We start from the raw sequence: 21,064 nt of genomic DNA on the forward strand, positions 1-21,064 counted from the left end.
AATAATTGAGCAGAAGGGAGAGCTTTTTTTTTGTTTACATTTTTTTATTAGGGTTTTTTACATTTCCAGGATAGGTCACAGAACAATCAACATAGATGCTATCATTACATGACAATTACAATTGTGGTTCAATGACAACAGGTTGGCCTTTGTCTCTTGGGTGTGACAATGGTGCATTGAGTCCCTGAACTCATCAGTGGGCTATCTTGTTGCAAAATACCATGTCTTAGTGCAGTGTTTCCCAAACTGGGGGCCGCGGACCTCCAGGGGCCCGTGACACATTCCCAGGGGGTCCGTAGGCAACCGTTTTAAAAGCTTAAAAGCACAGAAAAGTTTCTTGTATAATTAGAAGCTTTCCAGCAACAACAAAAAGTGTCAAGATAATGCCAGTGATTAATATACCTGCTGGAGAGTGAGGAGAGTTTTGTTCAGTGGCAGCTTTGACTTAACTAGTGTAGCGCAGAGGGTTAATGTGCCTACTGCAAAGAATGTGTAACATGCATTTTAAAAAGCAGTATTTTATGTGCATAGGTTCGTGGTTACTGCTTTTGTCACAGAGATTCTTTCGTTACTGTGCACTTCATAAGTGACAATCTTAATGTAGCAGAGGCACCTATAAACTGTCATCAAAAAGCTGCTTGCAAACTGCATGGTACCAGTTAGTAACTTATGTTTTTTCCCAGTTATTCATTGTCCTGATGCTTCTAAAAAGATGTATTTGGTCTGAGTGTATGCTTTTCCAGACCAAGCACTCTTTAAACATTTTATATACACACTGATTTACATGTATGATTCAATGTCTCTATATGTGTGTGATGTAAAGTGCTCTGACATCCTACAATGGTATGAGAAATGCTATGAAACAAATGAAATACATGTGACAGAGGGGCTATTACTTAAATATAAAATACTAAGGACCAGATGTACGATCCGTTTTTATATGCGCAAACGGGTTCGCGAACCCGTTTGCGCATGCAAAAACCTATTGAGCCATGTACATTGCCTATTTTGCGAGTCACAATTTGTTTGCGACTCGCTAAATAGGTTTTGCAACTTGCTATTTGGAAGGGCCATTCCCTTCCAAATAGCGAGTCTCAAAACCATGTACAAATGTTTTGTGGTCGCAAAACACTCGCAATTACCACCTACTTCAAGTAGATGGTAATGCATTCACAAAAGAGAAGGAGTCCCCAGGGGACCCCTTCCCCTTTGTAAATGCATGCAAAATCATTTTTTAAGGGCAGGCAGTGGCCCAGGGACCTCTGCCTGCCCTTAGAAAATGAAACGAAAATGTTCCATTTTCTTTTTTTCAGATGAATTGGAAACTGGCTGCATTTGTTTTTTTAAACTGCTTTATTTAAAAGCAGTCCCAGACATGGTGGCCTGCAGAGCCCAGCAGGCCACCATACCTGGTGGGGCTGGCATTCCCAATGGGCTCGCAAATTGCGAGAGGCTCATTATTATTAATGAACCTCGCAATTTGCGACCCCATTGGGAATCCCAAACAGTGTTAAACACACTGTTGTACATTTCATTTAGCGACTCGCAATTTGCCACTTATAATGTGTCGCTGTTAGACCCGGGACTCCAAGCTGGCCAAGGCTCACGCCAAAGTCAGTCAGAGACCACCATGTCTAAGGTCAGGGCAAGGGAGTTACACACCAAGATAACCCCTACTCACCCTCTAGGTAACGTGAAGCGAGCAGCAAGGCTAATCTCGGAGGCGATGTGTAAAGCGTTTGCGCGCGCACCCAGCAACAACACCCAAGGCCCACCACAAAGGAAACTCCACACAAGGTTATATAAAAAATAGCCTTTGTATTATAGCAAAAACACTTTAGATAACACACACACTTTACAATGTGCCAACAGGCACGGGCAGAATTTACAAGGGATTATGTACAGGACAGGGCCACATGGACCACTGTCAGGGGTAGGCACTTGTTAAAAATAATACTTGTAGGTATAACACTTAGCACATAAACATATAATGACTGTAGCACTAAAATAGTAAATGTAGAACACAACCAGTAATCACTGGTAAGGGTAAATACCTCCTATGCAACCCAAAACACTGTAGGAAAATCACGCAGGGAACTAGGATCTTATCATCAGGACCTATAGAAGGAAAACCATCACCTAAGCAGGTCACTTTTAGCAAAGGGAAGGAAACCTAAACAATCACCTAAGCAGGTCACATTTAGCAAAGGTAATACATAAACAATCCTCTAAGCAGGTCACTTTTAGCAAAGGGGATAAAACATAAAATAATCACCTAAACAGGTAACTTTTAGCAAAGGTAATAACATAAACAATCCTCTAAGCAGGTCACTTTTAGCAAAGGGGATAAAAACATAAACAATCACCTAAGCAGGTCACTTTTAGCAAAGGTAATAACATAAACAATCCTCTAAGCAGGTCACTTTTAGCAAAGGGGATAAAACATAAAACACCTAAACACATGAGGCATTAAAACACATTCAGAGGCGCAGGTAGAACATTTGCGCAGGAATCAAAATAAGCAAGTAAATCATAATGCGCAGGGTGCACATAGCACAACACTAGAACTGTCCCTCAGGCCAACTGGCCTCGCAAGGGCTGAAATGCCCTGAGTCCAAATGTCAAGGAAGGCTGCGCAGGCAGCCAGGAACACAAGCCTAAACGTAGCAACTGTCCACTAAGTGCTGAACAGTTGTAAATCAATGAAGGGCCAACGTTGGAGCCTTGTTGGCTCAAGAACAAGGGTAAGGGCAAGTACTGCGTGGGAGCCACGGGGCTCTAACCAACTACTGCCCCCCAGGAGCCTCTCTCAGGGCTCTAAACCAATATGGGCTGGTAGCCTCGTGGGCTCTAAAGTACAAATGGCGCTGTGAGCCTTTCTGGGGCTCTAAACAAATATGGCTGGGAGCCCCTCGAGCTAGACGAACAACTGCGGGCGTCGTGGGAGCCTCTGGCTTGAAAACGGGAATGCCCTGAGCCTCTCGGGCTCTCAATACCAAAGGTGCGGCTCTCTGTGGCGGTGGGGCCCCTCACGGGGGACCCGCGGACACGTGGGGCGCCTTTGTTGGGAGTCCCCCCCCTCTGGGGGACTCGGGATGCCGAAAATGCCCCTTGAAGCCCTCGTGGCTACACAAGAACAACGAGCGCGAGATCGCGCTACCGGGGGGGGGGGGCGGACACCGACAATGTGTTCCGGCGCCCCTCCCTGCTCCTCTACCCCACTCACCGGGTGTCTGGCGGCGGCTCTGCTGAGGCCGCGGGCGGGGCTCCTCTTCCCCGGGGGAGCCTCGCTGGACCCTGACGGCTGCCGAAGACTCCTTCTCGCGCTGCGGCGCCGAGGGCGGGACTTCCGGTTGGTCTCCTGGGGGCCGCGCTGCAATTGGCCGGTCGGCCCAGCACTTCCGGGTCGCACTAGGCAGCGGCCCAGCACCGGTTTCGATGTCCCTGGGCTGCGCCGGTGAAACTACGGGGCAATGCCAGGTGGGCACCGGCTCTTCTTTAGGCAATCAATAAATCGAGGTGGGCACTCGATCGGGGCACAAAAACAGCGGCAAGGTCCCTGGTGGGGTGGGCACCTGCCAGGGGATCTCACGATCGGAAAAACGGGTCCAATGCTGGGTGGGCACTGGCTTCTGTAAATAAAGCACTCCTAAGCGCTAGGGACCACAGGAAAACCGCGCCCAGCGCTTAGGGGAGAAATAAAGCGCTCTTAAGCGCAAGGGCAAAAGCAAAAGCTCCAGCAAGGTCTGGAGGCAGGCAGGGGGCAAGGCTGGGCCCAGAGCCAGCTCACTGGGTCTCCAGGCAGGGAGACAGTCCAAGTGGCGGTCCTCCTGGCCCCAGCAACAGCAGCAGCCCCCTCAGCTAGGATCCAAAAGCAGAACAAATTGTATGGGGACACAGCCCCTTCTTATACTGTAAATCCCTTTGTCTGTAGGTGCAGGGTGGGGGAGAAACCAGTCGCAGCTGGTTTTGGAGTACCCTTGATGGCCCAGCCACCCATTTCATTCACTGGCAGGGCTAGGGTCATCAGTCGCACCACAGGGGGTGGAGCCAGCATTGTGTAGGGAAAGTCCAGCCCCATCAGGAACCAGGTGCAGCCCTCCCCAGCCATCAACATGCTAATCTCACACTTACCACCGGGCAGACCCATCCAGCCTTCCTGGCAGGGCCGGTCCTAGGAATTGTGGGGCCCTGGGCGAGATGGAGGATGCGAGGCCCCTCTAATTTGCATGTGACATCACAAGTAGTGACATAATAAAAAACCGACATCCAGTGGCGGAGGAGCGTCGCCCTACTGCTTTTAACCCCTTCGACGCTGATGACGAGCTGGGCTCGTCATGGCGTAGCCCGCTCGCACGCTGATGACGAGCCCAGCTCGTCGCGTAACATGCGATTTACGAAAAGTCAGCGCAGGAGCGGAATTCCGCTAGCGCGCATGGAGTTAAGCAGTGTCACTTAAGGACAAATAAAATTATAATAGGTAAATTATTATTTAATTTTCTCATTATAGCTGCAGCTTTGCGGGAGGGACAGGCGTGGCTGCTCAACTGACAAAGCAGGGGACTGGAGGAGTGCTTTGCACTCCCTAACGTGTACATGAATGTTTGGCAGGCTATTGGGGCCGGCCTAACATTAATGCGCACTTTGCAAGTTCTCCTGGCTGCATTACAGCCTGCATGGAGAACATGCCCAGACTCCCATTATCTGTCTGAGCGCCGATCCATGGTGCTCAGACCACTCACAACGCTGCATTGTAGCTTTGGGATTGGCCATCAGGAGACTGGGAGCGGGATGCATCTTGCATCCTGCCCTGGAAGCGGGGAAGTAGACCAAGAGGAGGCGGCGGTGATGGCAAGCGGCAGACAGGTAAGTGTTTTTTTTTTCATTCCCTCTCCCCCACTCCGTAAAGTGTGTTTGTGCTCTGTACATGCAACAAACAAGGCTAAATAAGTGCAAGGCCTGGATCCTTGTGTGTGGTCTCTAATAATTGAGTAATTGGATTGGATAGTAAATCTGTTGACCAACAAAGCCTGGCGAGGAGGCAAGCAAAGGCCTCTGTTTCTTCACAGATGGTAGCAGAATAGTTGAGTGAGTTGCACCCTGGCTGTATAACTACAGATCAGTAGTTTGAATCTATGTGATGCACAATCATCCTTCCAGGGTCCATTATCTGAGCGTCATTATATAGTATAATAGCAACTCCTTAGAAAAAGTGGAATGAAACACTTTTATATGGTAGTGGTAATTCAAATGACAGGCAAAGGCTCAGAATAACATCGCCAGTAACAAGCACTGGCAAAGCCAATAGGTCTCGCCTATGAGAGCAATTGGCTTTGGCAATGTGTATTTGGCATGTTGTACACTAGCGTGGTTGCTGTTCAGCATGGTTAAAAGTTAGTGGCACAGAGTGCCCTTGAGTGGAGTGGTGTGGTGTGAGTAAAGTGTCATAGACTGGATTTGTTGGAGTATAGTGTTGCAGTGTGGAGTAGGGGGGAGTACAGTGTCATATAGTTGAGTAGAGGGGAGTAGAGTTTAGTGGAAGAGTGCAGTGTCGTATAGTGTAGTACGATAGAGTGGAGTGCCGTAGAGTGGAGTGGGCTGGGTTGGAATCGGGTGGAGTGGGGAAGATAGGGGTGGATTGAACTGTAGAGTGAGTTTGATTGAGTGGAGTGAGTTTAATTGAGTGGGGTGAGGTTGATTGAAGTGGATGGACTTGATTGGATTGTAGAGAGGTGGATTGAAATGGGGTGAGTTGGATTGGATTGAGCTGGATTGGATTGAGCTGGATTGGAGTAGGGTGCATTAGATTGGTTTGAGGTAGGGTGGATTGGCTTGGGTGGATTGGATTAGAGTAGGGTGGTTTGGAGTGGGGTGAATTTGAGTGGACTGGAGGGAGTGGATTAGACTGTACGGGAGGAGGTGGATTGGACTAGTGTAGTGGGGTGGATTGGACTGGATTGGGGTGAATTGGAATGTGGTGGGCTGTAGTGATTGGATTTTGTGGGGTGGATTGAACTGGGGTGGGGTCGATTAGATTGGGGTAGAGTGAGGTGGATAGGAGCAGATTGGGGTGGATTGGACTGCAGTGTGGTGGACTGATTGGGGTGGATTGGAGTGGGGTGGATTAAAATGGGGTGGGGTGGAGTGGAGTGAACCGGAGTTGGATGGGGTGGGGTGGACTGGAGAGGGGTGGATTTAAATGGGGTGGGGTGGATTGGAGTGGAGTGTTGTGCACAGGAGTGGGGTGGACTGAACTGGAGTGGGGTGGAATTTAGTGAGGTGGGGCGGATTGGAGTGTGGCGAATTGGAGTGTGGCAGATTGGATAGGAGTGGATTGGAGTGGGGCAGATTGTTGTGGATTGGAGTGGGGTAAATTGGAGAGGGGTAGATTGTTGTGGATTGGAGTGGGGTAAATTGGAGAGGGACAGATTGTTGTGGATTGGAGTGGGGTAAATTGGAGTGGGGTAAATTGGAGTGGGGCAAATTGTTTTGGATTGGAGTCGGGCAGATTGTTGTGAATTGGAGTGGGGCAGATTGGAGTGGGGCAGATTGTTTTGGATTGGAGTGGGGCAGATTGTTTTGGATTGGAGTGGGGCACATTGTTTTGGATTGGAGTGGGGTATATTGGAGTGGGGCAGCTTGTTCTGGATTGAAGTGAGGTAAATTGGAGTGGGCAGATTGGGGTGGGAGGATTTGAATGTGGTGGAGTGGGGTGGATTGGTTTGGTGTGGATTGTATTAAGTGGAGTGGATTGGTGTGGGGTGAGGTGAAGTGGGGTGGGGTGGATTGGAGTGGGGCGGATTGCGGTGTACTGCACAATTACGTGTCAAAGCATAATTTCAGAAAATACACATAAGAAAGAAACAATGTTGTGCTTTGCAATAAAATAATCCTTATATTTTGAGAACAGTTTCCACAAGCATATACAAAAGAAAGCATGAGTGCAAATTAAGAAAAGAAGACTTGGTAAAATAAAAGAAACTTGACTATAGAAAATAAATCTTTGCAATTATTTGTCCTGCTGGGCATGTTTATGCCAGTTGCATGCCTTCTACTTGCAGGGCGCTAAAAGTTAAACAGAACAGAACAGTACCTCAATGATGTCCGGAGCAATGGACGGGCACTGATTAAGTTGACTCAATCAGTGCTTGGTCACTCATCATATCAAGGAAGATGCTTGCTATGTCTACTTTTGAAAAGGCAGGTAGCGAGGTTTCGTGGCTGCTGTCTGACAGCGTGTCGCACTCTTCCATAACGAGAAACCTTGTCTAGCTACAGCAGATCCTTTCTGTCTACCTCAGCACTGCACCCTCATTGCCCTGTTAAACAAGACTCAGGAGCAGCACTCGGCATGGGCTGTCAAAACTGTATCATGAAATCTCCTGCAAGTGATTATATGGACAAGAAATTACTCATTCACAGCCCCTGGGACATAAGTGGGCCGGGGAACTCAAAGTGTGTCATGGAGCAGTTAATCTGCTACAATCATGAAAAGAGGGGCCACAGAGCTCCCTGCTGGGGAATTGGGTGGTTATCAGGTTTTTTTGCACTTAACTGCATTACCTCTTTAGCCCTCTAATTTTAGCACTGGTGGCATGCCCTGGGAAGCTAACATACTAGTCCCTCTGTGGAATAAAATGTAGTGATCTCAGAGTATAGCGCTGCGAGGCCAAGGACAGGGCCCTCCTGCCCTGGGCCTCCCAGCACTACATAATGGATACACGGTCCTGCAAATGGGGCCCCACACCAGGACCTTGCAGCCTAATTGAATGCTGTGAGGCCCACCTGCCGTGGGGTTCGCAAGTCCCAGTGAAAGGGGCCCCCACAGATGACCTTGTAGCCTGATCCAGTGCTGAGGCCCATGGGATGGAAAACACCTCCCCTATGCCTCAAAGCATTAGCAAGACACTTTGCTAAACACTGCCCTCGTGTGCCCTGCCAGTCTGATCTGGATGCCCCTCCTCCCCTCAGCCACCTCTCCTAACTTGCTAATGTCCAGCTATTCCGTAAAACAAAAGAGCCTTCTGTTGCTGGGTAAACGGAATACACAAAGGGCAGACAGGTTTTTAACAGAGGCGCTGCCCCACCCTTTAGCCTGTGAGGAGGCATAATTGCTGGCCTTGCTTCTGACACCTCCTATACCCAGTCTTTCCCACCCCCCACCACTGCACCTCTATGAATGACCCCACGCCGTGAGCAGGGAAGTCGAAGTCGAGACACCTCACTTGAAAACACATTAGCAGGGTGATTGCTTTGGGAAGGGGGCCCTGAAGGAGCAGGTGGGCCGACTAGGAAAGTGCGACCTTTCACACAGAAAGTGGCCCCCATGTGCCTGAGCTGAGCGCGAGGCCCTGGGCAGCGCGAGGCCCTGGGCAGCTGCCCACACTGCCCATGCCTAGCGCCGGCCCTGCTTCCTGGAGCCAGGCTCACCAGCCAGCTCCAGGCAATCACACGGCAGGCATATTTTACATTAATATGCCAAGTCCTAGAAGTGGCACTTCCGCACAAGACACACTCATGCCACATACATCATTGCGAAGCATTCATTCTCACAAGCTCGCACATACCAAATTCGAGTCTGCACTCCCCACGCATCAGGAACTACCAGGGACACAGACATTCCCTATGCATTCCTATGGGAGAGCAGGCCAGCCTAACTACATGCACGCACTTTTTTCTGGGACACAGGGAAAAAGTGCGCAGAGACCCAAAAATCATCAACACGGATCACAGATTAAAAGCAAAAAGATTAGGGGTGAACCTGCCAGAAGGGCCAAGTCCAAGGGAAAATGGTCCCAGACAAAGAACAAGTAATTACAATTTGATGCACTTATTTCAAAAAGACAATTTATTAAATGCAACAGGATTTATTTCAGAATTGCATATATTACCTTTCATTGGTTAGATTTCATCAAAAATGTTCCAACAAACTTTATATATATGTGCCCACATACACAACAGGGAAGGGAGGTGAAGTGAGGGAAAGTGTCAGGGATAAAGTAGGATTAAGGGGAATAGTCAGAATCATTCGTGACAGGTATTAATCATAGTTTCAAAAAAGATGTTCGTGTGGTTCCTTGAACCAAGGACCGCAGTATAACGCTCGTATAGAGTCCAGAAATCAAATGATGTAGACCACCTAACTCGCCATCAGCTGCTTTGGTCTAGCTTGGGGGTAGGAGTTGAACTCCTACCCCCAAGCCCAATTTGTCTTTTTGAAATAAGTGCATCAAATTGTAATTACTTGTTCTTTGTCTGGGACCATTTTCCCTTGTACCTCATAACTACCCAGGTCCCTTGACTTTACTGGGTTTAACCCTTTCTGTGTAACACAGAAGGGCCAAGTCCAACACAACCCCCTTCCAGCCAAAACGCAGGGCAGACCAATCACCACTGTGATGGGCTTCCCTGCTTGGGGCGATAAGACACGGACGCGGGCCCGCAACTGCAGGGACACCCTCCTGTTTTACGCCACGGTGAACCCCTGGGGTTCTTTCTAAAACTATGGGAGGGACTAACTGGGCTACCCCACTGGTACTCTCCAGCTGCCCTCGGCCAGGACCAGGCCCTAGGCCACCCAGGTGCCACTGGTTCCTGCCTACTCACAAAGTGGGGGGTAGTAACCCCTGGCACATAATAGCCATTCTCCACTCTTCCTGCCTGCAAGACAGGGCTAGACTGCCACTGGTTCTCCAGCCTAGGGTCTACAACCTTAGGTGGATCAGGAGTCTCAGGGAAGGCTCTTCTTCCCCTACCTCTTCTCCTAAGGTTCCTCCTCCTCCTGCGAGGGGTACCCTCTAAACACCATTCTCCCAACCTAGGGTTTAACCCCTCAGGTGGTACCGGGGTCAGAGGTGGGCTCTCCCACCCTCTGCACCCTCTTCCAGAGTCCTTGTTAGACGGGAAACCTGAGGGTCGGCCGAGCAAGGGGGAGAGGCCTCCTGGCGAGGGCCCTCTCCTTGGATCGTACGGACGAGTAACCACCCCCCCACAGATGGACGCCACACAAAGATAAGTTCTTAACACTTTTATCGGTATTCTTTGGCAGGTTATCGTAACAACTACAGAAGGAACGGGATGCTGGGATCCCTCTAAACTTAGTCTCTGCGGGAAGGGGGTAGCGGGACAGTCCTGGTACCGGAATGGTACATGGGTGCCTGCCGCACTGCTCTCAATCCTTGAGCTGGAAGGTTCTACGGTATGGGCCGCGGCAGCGCCAGCAGGACTCCAAGGATGGTACACGACGATGAGCCGCGGCAGCGCCAGCAGGACTCCAAGGATGGTTCACGAAGATGAGCCGCGGCAGCGCCAGCAGGACTCCAAGGATGGTTCAGGACGATGAGCCGCGGCAGCGCCAGCAGGACTCCAAAGATGGTTCACGAAGATGAGCCGCGGCAGCGCCAGCAGGACTCCAAGGATGAGTTTGTCTCGGTGTCTCTCGACTCCAGGATACAACTGCCTTCCTGCTCCGGAGCTGCCCCAGTTATAGGTCTGGTGCCCTTTGATGTCTGGACCCTCACACTTGGAGGTCGGGGGGTCCGGGATGTGCGAGTCCAGACACCCAGCAGGGGGGTGGAGCCAGCGCCCAGGGAGGCTGTGGGCGATCGAAACTAGGCGGATTGGGGACCATCGAAACTCCTTCCCCCATTGACTCGCCAAGTGGTCTCTTTACCCCCTGGTCGGATCGTGGTGCCTCGATGTCGGGGTTTTGCTGGGCCTGCGGCTGGGGTCGGGCCGATGCCACGAGGCCTGGTCGTGGAGGGTCCAAGATGGCGGCTGGGCCGGAGACGATGGTCCGGGAAAGGGTCCGAGCCAGCTGGGAGGGTTGAGGAGATGAGGTCGAGTTCCGTCGGGGGAGAGCTGGGGGCGGCCCGGAGGGTCGGCACTCGTGGAAGGTGCCGCTCTTGGTCGTGGAACAGGGGTCGAGGCAGTCCGGGACCCACCATGTGGGAGGAGTGGAGCCATGCCACGAGGCCCTGTCCAACAGTCCTGCTCCCTCCCAACTGGGGCGGTACCTCTGGAGAAAGAACTGGTCAGGGCACTGATTACAGTATTCCCACCCTTCAGGTCAGGCAAACCCTGAACCTGGACCTCCAACCTCCGGTCTAGAACCTTCAGTGGAATCACTGCCTGGCACTCCAGGACTTCTGGGTACTCACGTACTATCCCCCAATCACTCTTTTCGCTGGACTTCTGTACCCTCCCTACTGGAGCAGTACTGCCAGACTCTATAACCATAGAAGCTCCGCTTACAGATGCTCCAGGTCCTCCACACACTAGGAGATCTCACTCAAGTGAACTAACAGGCAAGCTTAGGTTCCCATCCTGGTGTTCCCTAAAGAAACCATCCAGGCTCTAAGGCAGGGCTTCGGGCGTCTGGGGACTCTCGGTCTCACACTCACTCCCGCTCCACTGAGACAGGCAGTAAGCCCCTACACCCTCCTCACTATACCCGGACCTAGCTGGGCTACTCTCACCCTCCTCCACCACGCTGGGCTGGAGGACACCTGACCCACTATTGTTGGAATCACTCACTAGTGACTCTAAAGAACCTCTCGCACTGTCCCAGCGCTCTGCTTCCTCTGCAAGGGCCCAAGGACAAGAGTATGCAAATTTCAAAAGGTGCTGGCGCAACTCTGGACAAAAACCATTGAGCATCTGCTCTTTGACAATTATATCGTAAAATTCATCAAAATTCGGCTCTGTGTCAAGCCTTCTTCATTTGTTCAGTGCTCTCATACAGTCACCCACAAATTCCTCCCAATCCTGGTGAGGCGGTTTCCTAAGTCTCCTGAACCTCAACCTTTTCTCCTCTTCTCGGGAAACAGGTACCATACTCGGGGAACTGGGAGTGGGACTGTCTACACTGACACTTAAATCACTGCCACCACTGGACTCACCTCTCTCTGGGGAATCCAAACAATTACAACTGCACTCAGGGGATAACCTACTCTCTAGGGTTACCTTCTCCCTGAACAAGGCCCTTTCAGCCTCTAGCTTGGCATGCTCCAACCTGAGCTGTTCCATCGCTAGTTGATGCTCCCTCTCTTCCTTCCTATCCAACCACTCCTCTGGGGACAGGGAAAGGGATGGGGCGCTGGTACTGACACTGACCCCAGCAAGGGACTCCCTATCTATGGGGTCCCCACTATCTGCTGGTTCCCATCCACTGTCATCATCATCCAATTCACATTCTTCAGGGCTCTCCACAGACTCACATCCCTCATGGCGTGCGGCCCGGGCCCTATCTCTCTCACTGTGCTCACGATCCCACTGATCCTTTTGCCAGCCATAGGATCAGGCTGTCCTTAAGCTGGGACTGAGTATCCAACTCACTCACCTCTATGCCTCCCTTTTCACAGAATCTGACCAGCTCTAACCTACTGTATCTAAAAATACCACAGAGATCAAAAGCAGGCTACATTTTGGCGGACGTTCTCAAGAAAAGTTAGACACAGGGAACCTGGGGGTCTGAGCTTAACAGGAGTACACAATTAACAAAATTCAGCAAGCTTCCTATCTCAGAGAACTTGCACTCCTCTGTCCAGTGTAACACACCACTCATTCACACACACCCACCTCGGTAAGGCAGTTTCTACCACCCCTGATTTCTCAACCTGACCATAATCTCGGATGCGATGTGTAAAGCGTTTGCGCGCGCACCCAGCAACAACACCCAAGGCCCACCACAAGGAAACTCCACACAAGGTTATATAAAAAATAGCCTTTGTATTATAGCAAAAACACATTAGATAACACACACACACTTTACAATGTGCCAACAGGCACGGGCAGAATTTACAAGGGATTATGTACAGGACCGGGCCACATGGACCACTGTCAGGGGTAGGCACTTGTTAAAAATAATACTTGTAGGTATTAACACTTAGCACATAAACATATAATGACTGTAGCACTAAAATAGTAAATGTAGCACACAACCAGTAATCACTGGTAAGGGTAAATACCTCCTACGCAACCCTAAACACTGTAGGAAAATCACGCAGGGAACTAGGACCTTATCATCAGGACCTATAGAAGGAAAACCATCACCTAAGCAGGTCACTTTTAGCAAAGGTAAGGAAACCTAAACAATCACCTAAGCAGGTCACATTTTGCAAAGGTAATACATAAACAATCCTCTAAGCAGGTCACTTTTAGCAAAGGGGATAAAACATAAAATAATCACCTAAACAGGTCACTTTTAGCAAAGGTAATAACATAAACAATCCTCTAAGCAGGTCACTTTTAGCAAAGGGGATAAAAACATAAACAATCACCTAAGCAGGTCACTTTTAGCAAAGGTAATAACATAAACAATCCTCTAAGCAGGTCACTTTAGCAAAGGGGATAAAACATAAAACACCTAAGCACATGAGGCATTAAAACACATTCAGAGGTGCAAGTAGAACATTTGCGCAGGAATCAAAATAAGCAAGTAAATCATAATGCGCAGGGTGCACATAGCACAACACTAGAACTGTCCCTCAGGCCAACTGGCCTCGCAAGGGCTGAAATTCCCTGAGTCCAAATGTCAGGGAAGGCTGCGCAGGCAGCCAGGAACACAAGCCTAAACGTAGCAACCGTCCACTAAGTGCTGAACAGTTGTAAATCAATGAAGGGCCAACGTTGGAGCCTCGTGGGCTCAAGAACAAGGGTGAGGGCAAGTACTGCGTGGAAGCCACGGGGCTCTAACCAACTACTGCCCCCCAAGAGCCTCTCTCAGGGCTGTAAACCAATATGGGCTGGGAGCCTCGTGGGCTCTAAAGTACAAATGGCGCTGTGAGCCTTTCTGGGGCTCTAAACAAATATGGCCGGGAGCCCCTCGAGCTCGACGAACAACTGCAGGCGTCGTGGGAGCCTCTGGGTTCGAAAACGGGAATGCCCTGAGCCTCTCGGGCTCTCAATACTAAAGGTGCGGCTCTCTGTTGCGGTGGGGCCCCTCACGGGGGACCCGCGGACACGTGGGGCGCCTTTGTTGGGAGTCCCCCCCCTCTGGGGGACTCGGGATGCCAAAAATGCCCCTTGAAGCCCTCGTGGCTTCACAAGAACGAGCGCGAGATCGCGCTACCGGGGGGGGGGGTTTAGGACACCGACAATGTGTCCCGGCACCCCTCCCTGCTCCTCTACCCCACTCACCGGGTCTGGCGGCGGCTCTGCTGAGGCCGTGGGCGGGGCTCCTCTTCCTCGGGGGAACCTCGCTGGACCCTGACGGCTGCCGAAGACTCCTTCTCGCGCTGCGGCGCCGAGGGCGGGACTTCCGGTTGGTCTCCTGGGGGCCGCGCTGCGATTGGCCGGTCGGCCCAGCACTTCCGGGTCGCACTAGGCACGAGCTCGCACATACCACATTCGAGTCTGCACTCCCCACGCATCAGGAACTACCACGGACACAGACATTCCCCATGCATTCCTATGGGAGAGCAGGCCAGCCTAACTACATGCACGCACTTTTCTCTGGGACACAGGGAAAAAGTCTGAAGAGACCCAAAAATCATCAACACGGATCACAGATTAAAAGCAAAAAGATAAGGGGTGAACCTGCCAGAAGGGCCAAGTCCAACAGTCGCCAATTGCGAGGTGCTAAATGAAATGGTCGTACATCTGGCCCCACAATCCTTAGAACTTTGAGTATTTGTTTTGAGTGCACACATGTGTATTTTTTTCGATTTACTGTTTTAATATTTGAAATTTAACTCATACAATTTTCTTGGGGGTCCCTGGCTTCCAGTGGTGACTCAATGGGGGTCCTCAGGAGTCAAAAGTTTGGGAACCACTGTCTCCGTGTACCTGATCCCTTGGTCGATATAATTATGGGGTCGTGTGGAACTGTTACCCCTCTGTCAGTGTTCCACTCTACTCGACTTATGCTAACAGCAATGTTATATGTAAAAGTGTCGGACTTGAACTTGCCGACTGAGGCTAAACTGGGATCCGCGGGTGGGGGGGCTACCCCCGAGGAGGTGTAAGGGAAGGAGGGGGAGGAAGGTAGCGTTAGAAAGGGATAACGGTGAGCAGAGGGGGCGTGGCGCTTCCGGGCATTGCCCCACCGGACACCGCCCGGTGGGAGTTGGCGGTGCGTGTCGCGGGGGGCTAGCAGGACAAAGTGAGGGGGGGGGAGATCTGCGGCCGTATCAGATGACCATATCTACTGGGTAGGCCATTGTGGTGAGTCGACTACCCTACAGGGGCGCTATGTGTGCAGTAGTGGTTGGGTCCGTGGGCTGGGGTCCCGAGGGTGATCGTCAGGTTGGGACTGCGTTGGCTTTGGGGTGTCTCGGACTGTCGTCTCGTGCTTAAACTGTATCAGCAGGTGTGCCCACTCCATAGAGATAGTGTTTGCGTGCACCTTTTACCTCTTCATCTCTTAGGATCTCTTCCTCCGCCGCACCCCACTTATTTACGGCTCCCACTTAGGCCGCTTCTGGCGGTCCCCTCCAGTGCATGGCTATATTCCGTTTGGCCAGGAGGATGGCCAAGGATGCGAACCGCCACTGCAGCTTCTCGGATTTCTTCCTCTTATAGATACCTAGGGCGCAAGCCTCCCAAGTGGTAATGTGTTGTAAGTGTACCAGCGCGTGCAGTGTACGGTATACCTTGTTCCAGCATGCTTGCAGGGACGGGCAGTCCCAGAACATATGTTGAAAGGTTGCGTTCAGCAACTGGCATCAGGGGCAACGGAGCAGAAGGGAGAGGTTACCTACCTGGTGGACCTTGGAACTCCCAGGAGCCCCCATATGTTGCTCCATGTCAACAGGCTCAAACCATATTTGACAGGGCAGACATGGGCTTGCTCATGGCTACTGATGAGGGACAGGAGGAAGAGAGTGATCTACTCCCTGACCTGCTCTAACAGAACCCTGATGATGGTTCAGTTGATTGTGTAGCCTTGGCAGACAGCCTCACTGTCCAGCAGCAAACTGATTGCAGAAAAGTTCTCAATCAGTTTAGACATATGTTCTCACTGACTCCAAGTCAGACTACCTGGTGCACCCATGAAGTAGACACAGGGGACAGTCTGCCTCTTAAAACATTTTTTTACAGGCAACCTGACTATGTTAGGGACTGTATCAGGACTGAAGTCCAGAAGATGTTGGATTAGGAGTGATTGAACCCTTAGATAGCCCTTGGGCTAGCCCAGTAGTACCCAAATCTCACACCCAGAATGGTAAGAGAGGAATGAGGTTTTGTGTTGACTACAGGGGCCTCAATGCAGTCACTAGGACTGATGCCCATCCAATACTAAGGACATATGAGCTTAGGCCTCAGCCAAGTTTCTAAGCACATTTGACCTAACAGCTGGTAACTTGCAAATCAGACTAGACGAGGATGCAAAGCCAAAAACAGCATTCTCAACCCCTAGTGGGCATTACCAATTTGTGGTGATGCCCTTTGGTTTGAAGAATGCACCTGTCACTTTTCAAAGGTTGGTGAATAAAGTCCTTACAGGCCTAGAAGCCTACAGTGCAGTTTAGCTGGATGATATATCTGTCTTTAGCTCCACCTGGGAGGATCACCTGGTCCACCTGAGAAATGTTTTGGAGGCCCTGCAGAAAGCAGGCCTCACTATCAAGGCCACCAAGTGCCAGATATGGCAGAGTCAAGTTGTATACCTGGGCCACTTTGTAGGTGGAGATCAGGTTCAACCATTGCAGAGCAAGCTCCAGACCATCATGGACTGGGTTGCTCCAACAACCCAGACTCAGGTCAGAGCTTTCCTGGGCCTGACTGGGTACTATAGGAGGTTTGTCAAAGTATATGTATCCATAGTGACCCCTTTGAATGACTTAACTTCCAATAGAATGCCAAAGAAAGTTCAGTGGACAGTTAGCTGTCAAAAGGCAACTGATGACCTGAAGCAGGCCATGTGCACTGCTCCGATTCTGCAAAGTCCTGCAACCTCTAAAGTATTCATTGTCCAAACAAATGCATCTGAGTTGGGTGTAGGGGCTGTGTCTGTGTTATCACAGCTGAATGATGAAGGTCAGGATCAGCCAGTAGCTTTTATTAGCAGAAGGTTGACCCCCCAGAGAGAAATGTTGGTCAGCTATTGAGAGGAAGGCCTTTGCTGTGGTTTGGCTCTGAAGAGGCTGAGGCTATACTTGTTTAGCACTCCCTTCATTGTTCAGACAGACCATAACCCCCTCTTATGGCTAAAACAGATGAAGGGTGAAAACCCAAAACTTTTGAGGTAGTCCATTTCCCTACAGGGGATGGATTATACAGTGGAACATAGACCTGGGAGTAACCATGACAATGCAGATGGACTCTCCACATATTTTCACTTAGAACAGGAAGACTCCACTGGTCAAGGGTAGTTTAATGTCCTTACGTTTAGGGGGGGGGGTTGTGTAGGAGAGTAGAATCTGCTTCTTATAGTTACCGCCACTTTTTGCTGATGTTTCACTGTTTTCGACTTAGACTGGCTGGGATCCTACTATCCAGGACCCCAGCTTAGCTACTTTCTCCTCAAATTTATTGCATGTACTTTAGGTACACTCCAGATTGGATTCAGGGTATCCTTATAAGTCCCTAGTATATGGTATATTATGTACCTAGGGCATAGGTACCCCAGAGGCCTCCCAGGGGCTGCAGCATGTATTATGCCACCCCTGGGAGACTATTTAAAATGACAAAACAGGTCTGCTACTGCAGCCTGTGTAAGGTGATGCATGCACCCCTTACTTAGATATAGGTTACTATATCTACCTTATATCACTGCACATATAAACCTATCAGTCACCCCTATGGCAGGCCTTATCAATCTTGAAGGCAGGGTGCTGGGTTTTATGTGAGAGGGTGCCCGTGCATGAGCAGAGCCCCTCTGCAGCCTTCGGAATCTATTCTCGGGGGTTGTTCTGTGATGCAGCCAACCATATACTTTTAAGTGCATTATAACCTCACGGTTAATGCTAACTTTAAAAAGGCTACTTAGAAACATGTTGTATTTGGCGTAAAACACCTTGGAAGCATACCTCCTCGCCAGTAACTGGCGGGGGAGGTATGATTCCACCCTTCTAAAGGGATACAACGGTACACCCGGTACCAGCTTTCTCGACCTAGGCATCACAAAATGGATGCTGTCCGCCACAGACACGAGTCTGCCCTCCTGCTGCTGAGCCAAGCTCGAGCAGGGGAAGGCTTGTCAATAGGCTTCCTATCACAGAGAGGTGTAACCACCTCCTAGACAGGCTTTAGTGTCTTGGGTCTGGGTGGGTGCACTCTAAGAGTGCTTTGATGTCTGCACTGGGGGCACATTTGGTGTCCCTGTGCATAGTCCAGCGCAAACCAGTTGCAGGAGTCTTTTGCTCCAGCTCTGGCACGACACTGGACAAAGGACATGGATGTAGCCACCCCTCTGTCCTGACCCTCCCGTAGGTGGGTTCCCAGAGTTTGTCCCACTCCTTCCTTGGGTATAAAGTAGCAACCCCTGACTACAGGACTTTATATTGTACCTGGACTAAACTCTGCTACAGAAACCAAGTACTTCGATGATCTGCACAACGCTGGACGACAGAAGAATCTCCCTTGGAGTAAAGGAGTTACTACCCTGCAAGGCAGGCACCTAAATGCATTTGACCGGTTTGCATCTCCGAAGCTCCTGAGGACTCAGAAGATTTCTGCAACACAGAAGGTGAGTTCCTGAGGTCTCTGAAGTTGATCTGCGCTCTCAGCAATTCTGAGGCCCGTATCCCTCGTGGGGACTGTGCAACCCGAACCCCTGTGCACCATGCTCTTTTGCAGCAGCATATGCTTTCCGACGACCCCTAAAGCTGTGCTTTGGGCTACTTGTAGTCCTGACCCAGAGCAGTGTTTCCACTGAAGATTCCCGGCCTACACTGTACGAGTGTTCCGTGGGCTGGTATTTAGTGATTTCCTGAGGTTCTATTCGCGATCCCAGGTCTGTTGGCCTGTGGGTCCCTGTGAAGGTAGCTTTAACTTTCAGTGGGTTTTTCTGGTTGCTCCAGATGTGCCCTGACTCTCCATTACTTGGAGAGACCCCAGGATCTTGCTGGTCCTCACCGAAGCTGATTTCCTCTGACCTCGTGGGGTGCAGTGGCCAAGGCTTGTTGGTGTTCCATCTGAACACTGACCACTGACCCCCCAGCACTCGACATCCTTCGTGGGACAACTCACCTCCGGACTTTGGTTGTCCTCGACGTCTCCTGGTCCCCGTGACTGCAGAGTCAAACATCGCGTCAACTCACCTGAAGCACCCAACATCGGTGGGCATTCATCTACCCAGCCCCTGGTCACCCTGAAGTGACCCAGACTCATTCCCCTCTGCTTTCAGGTTCTTCCCATCTCCGATCCAGGCTTGGATCACACCGGACACTTTTCCTCTTCACGACAGCAGCACTTTTCAGCATCCCGCCATTGAACACGACAAAGATTCCCGATATCACTTGACACCTATGCACCCGGCTTCCCTGGGTTAGGTAATACGAGTACTCCGGTTCTCACATGGGTGCCGGCCTTAGAACCTTCTATGTTTGAAAGGGTTTACTCAAAGTCCTCTCTGAAGTGCCCTTAATCTTTAAAATTCCAACTGCGACTTTCCCATGAGTTGAACGGAGCTCGCGCCTGTGTTCTCACACTGCACACGTCCTCCGTGGGTCCCCTCTGTCACTACCTTGGGTGGTTCCTTGTGGTCCCAGCGATTCTGCATGCTCTAGGCACTGTGTCTAGTCAAGTTGAGGTTGTTATACCACTTTCTTAGTATATGGTAGTATATGGTTTAGTATCCCCCTGGAGCCCACTGTGTATTGTGCTATTTATTGTTATTCTAGTGATTTAATATTGTGTGCTTTGTTCTCTAATCTTATAAAGAGGTTAGTAGAGAGTGTTTAGTAATAAATACATATATTTCATATATTCCTTGTGTGGTTCTCCTTTCATTTGGTCATTCAGGAGGTTCTGATCTGGTAAACAAGCTGCTTTACATTCCTTCAAGACTTAGCCTGATGGCTGCTCTCCATAGCTACCACTGGGATAGCTTTCAATAAAGGTTGTCTTTAACCCAATCATTAATAAGGGTTGTTTGGAATGGTACAAGGTGCCCACTATAATTAGTGGTCAGCATATATCAGGCCAACTTCTCACAGACTGGACCCTGCTTAGTTTCTGGTCACATGCACAATAGTCTACGGTTATCACCGTGCACCTTACCAGACCTACACATGCAACAACTCTCCCATTGGGTGGAACATGTGGCACCTTCAAGCTTGATGGGGAAATAGCTGCCTGTAACAAAAGACAGATGGTCATGCAGAATGATTCACTCAGGCCAATAGTCACCCCTTCTTGCTGCTTTTAGAGTCTTAAATGCCCATAAAGGGCCGGTTACCCCACCGCCAGTATGGAGGCCCTTAGAGGGCAATGTCCGGTGCGTACTACTTTTGCCTTGGGAGGACAGCCCCAGCTGGACCTCCATGATCTTATGGGTCCAGCGTCTCAGATCCTCCCACCTTTTTCTGCTATAAACACTTCTCCGATGAGCGACCCTCAGAGTCCGCACCTTCTGGTCGATGGCTGTCCACATGGACACCTTCTGAGGGGCTCTGACCTGTATAGATGCAATAGATGAAGAGTCTGAGTAGATATGCAAGATATAGGTTATCTGGTAGGGTGACACAGAGGTTGTAGGCAGCTAGCATAATCATCGATCTATATTGCACACATTACATGTATAAAGCGCACATGCTGAGCACCAGAAAAAGCCTTACAACACACTATTTACGTCATTTGAGGACTATCCTCAATCCTGAGAATGCCTATACTGACAAGGCCAGTCCACTGACATCATGTTGCCCTGGCCCACACATGTGCTCTGAAATGAGTTTCCATGTAACACAGCACACCATTGTGTCCTCCTGAAGGGTACAGTACTAGTGCATCACTGAACAGACACCTGAACAGTCTGAACAAATGACTTATTCAAACAGTCCAAGACATCTGTGCTACCATTGCATTGACTACGTTCCAGGATTTGGGTCACTATAAAAGAGCTGGCTTGTGTGTCACTAAGACCTCCCACTCTTGATGATCAGTGGGCTTGTGATTTACT

Source organism: Lissotriton vulgaris, chromosome 10 (genome assembly GCF_964263255.1).
Source record: "Lissotriton vulgaris chromosome 10, aLisVul1.2, whole genome shotgun sequence".
Taxonomy (NCBI): domain Eukaryota; kingdom Metazoa; phylum Chordata; class Amphibia; order Caudata; family Salamandridae; genus Lissotriton; species Lissotriton vulgaris.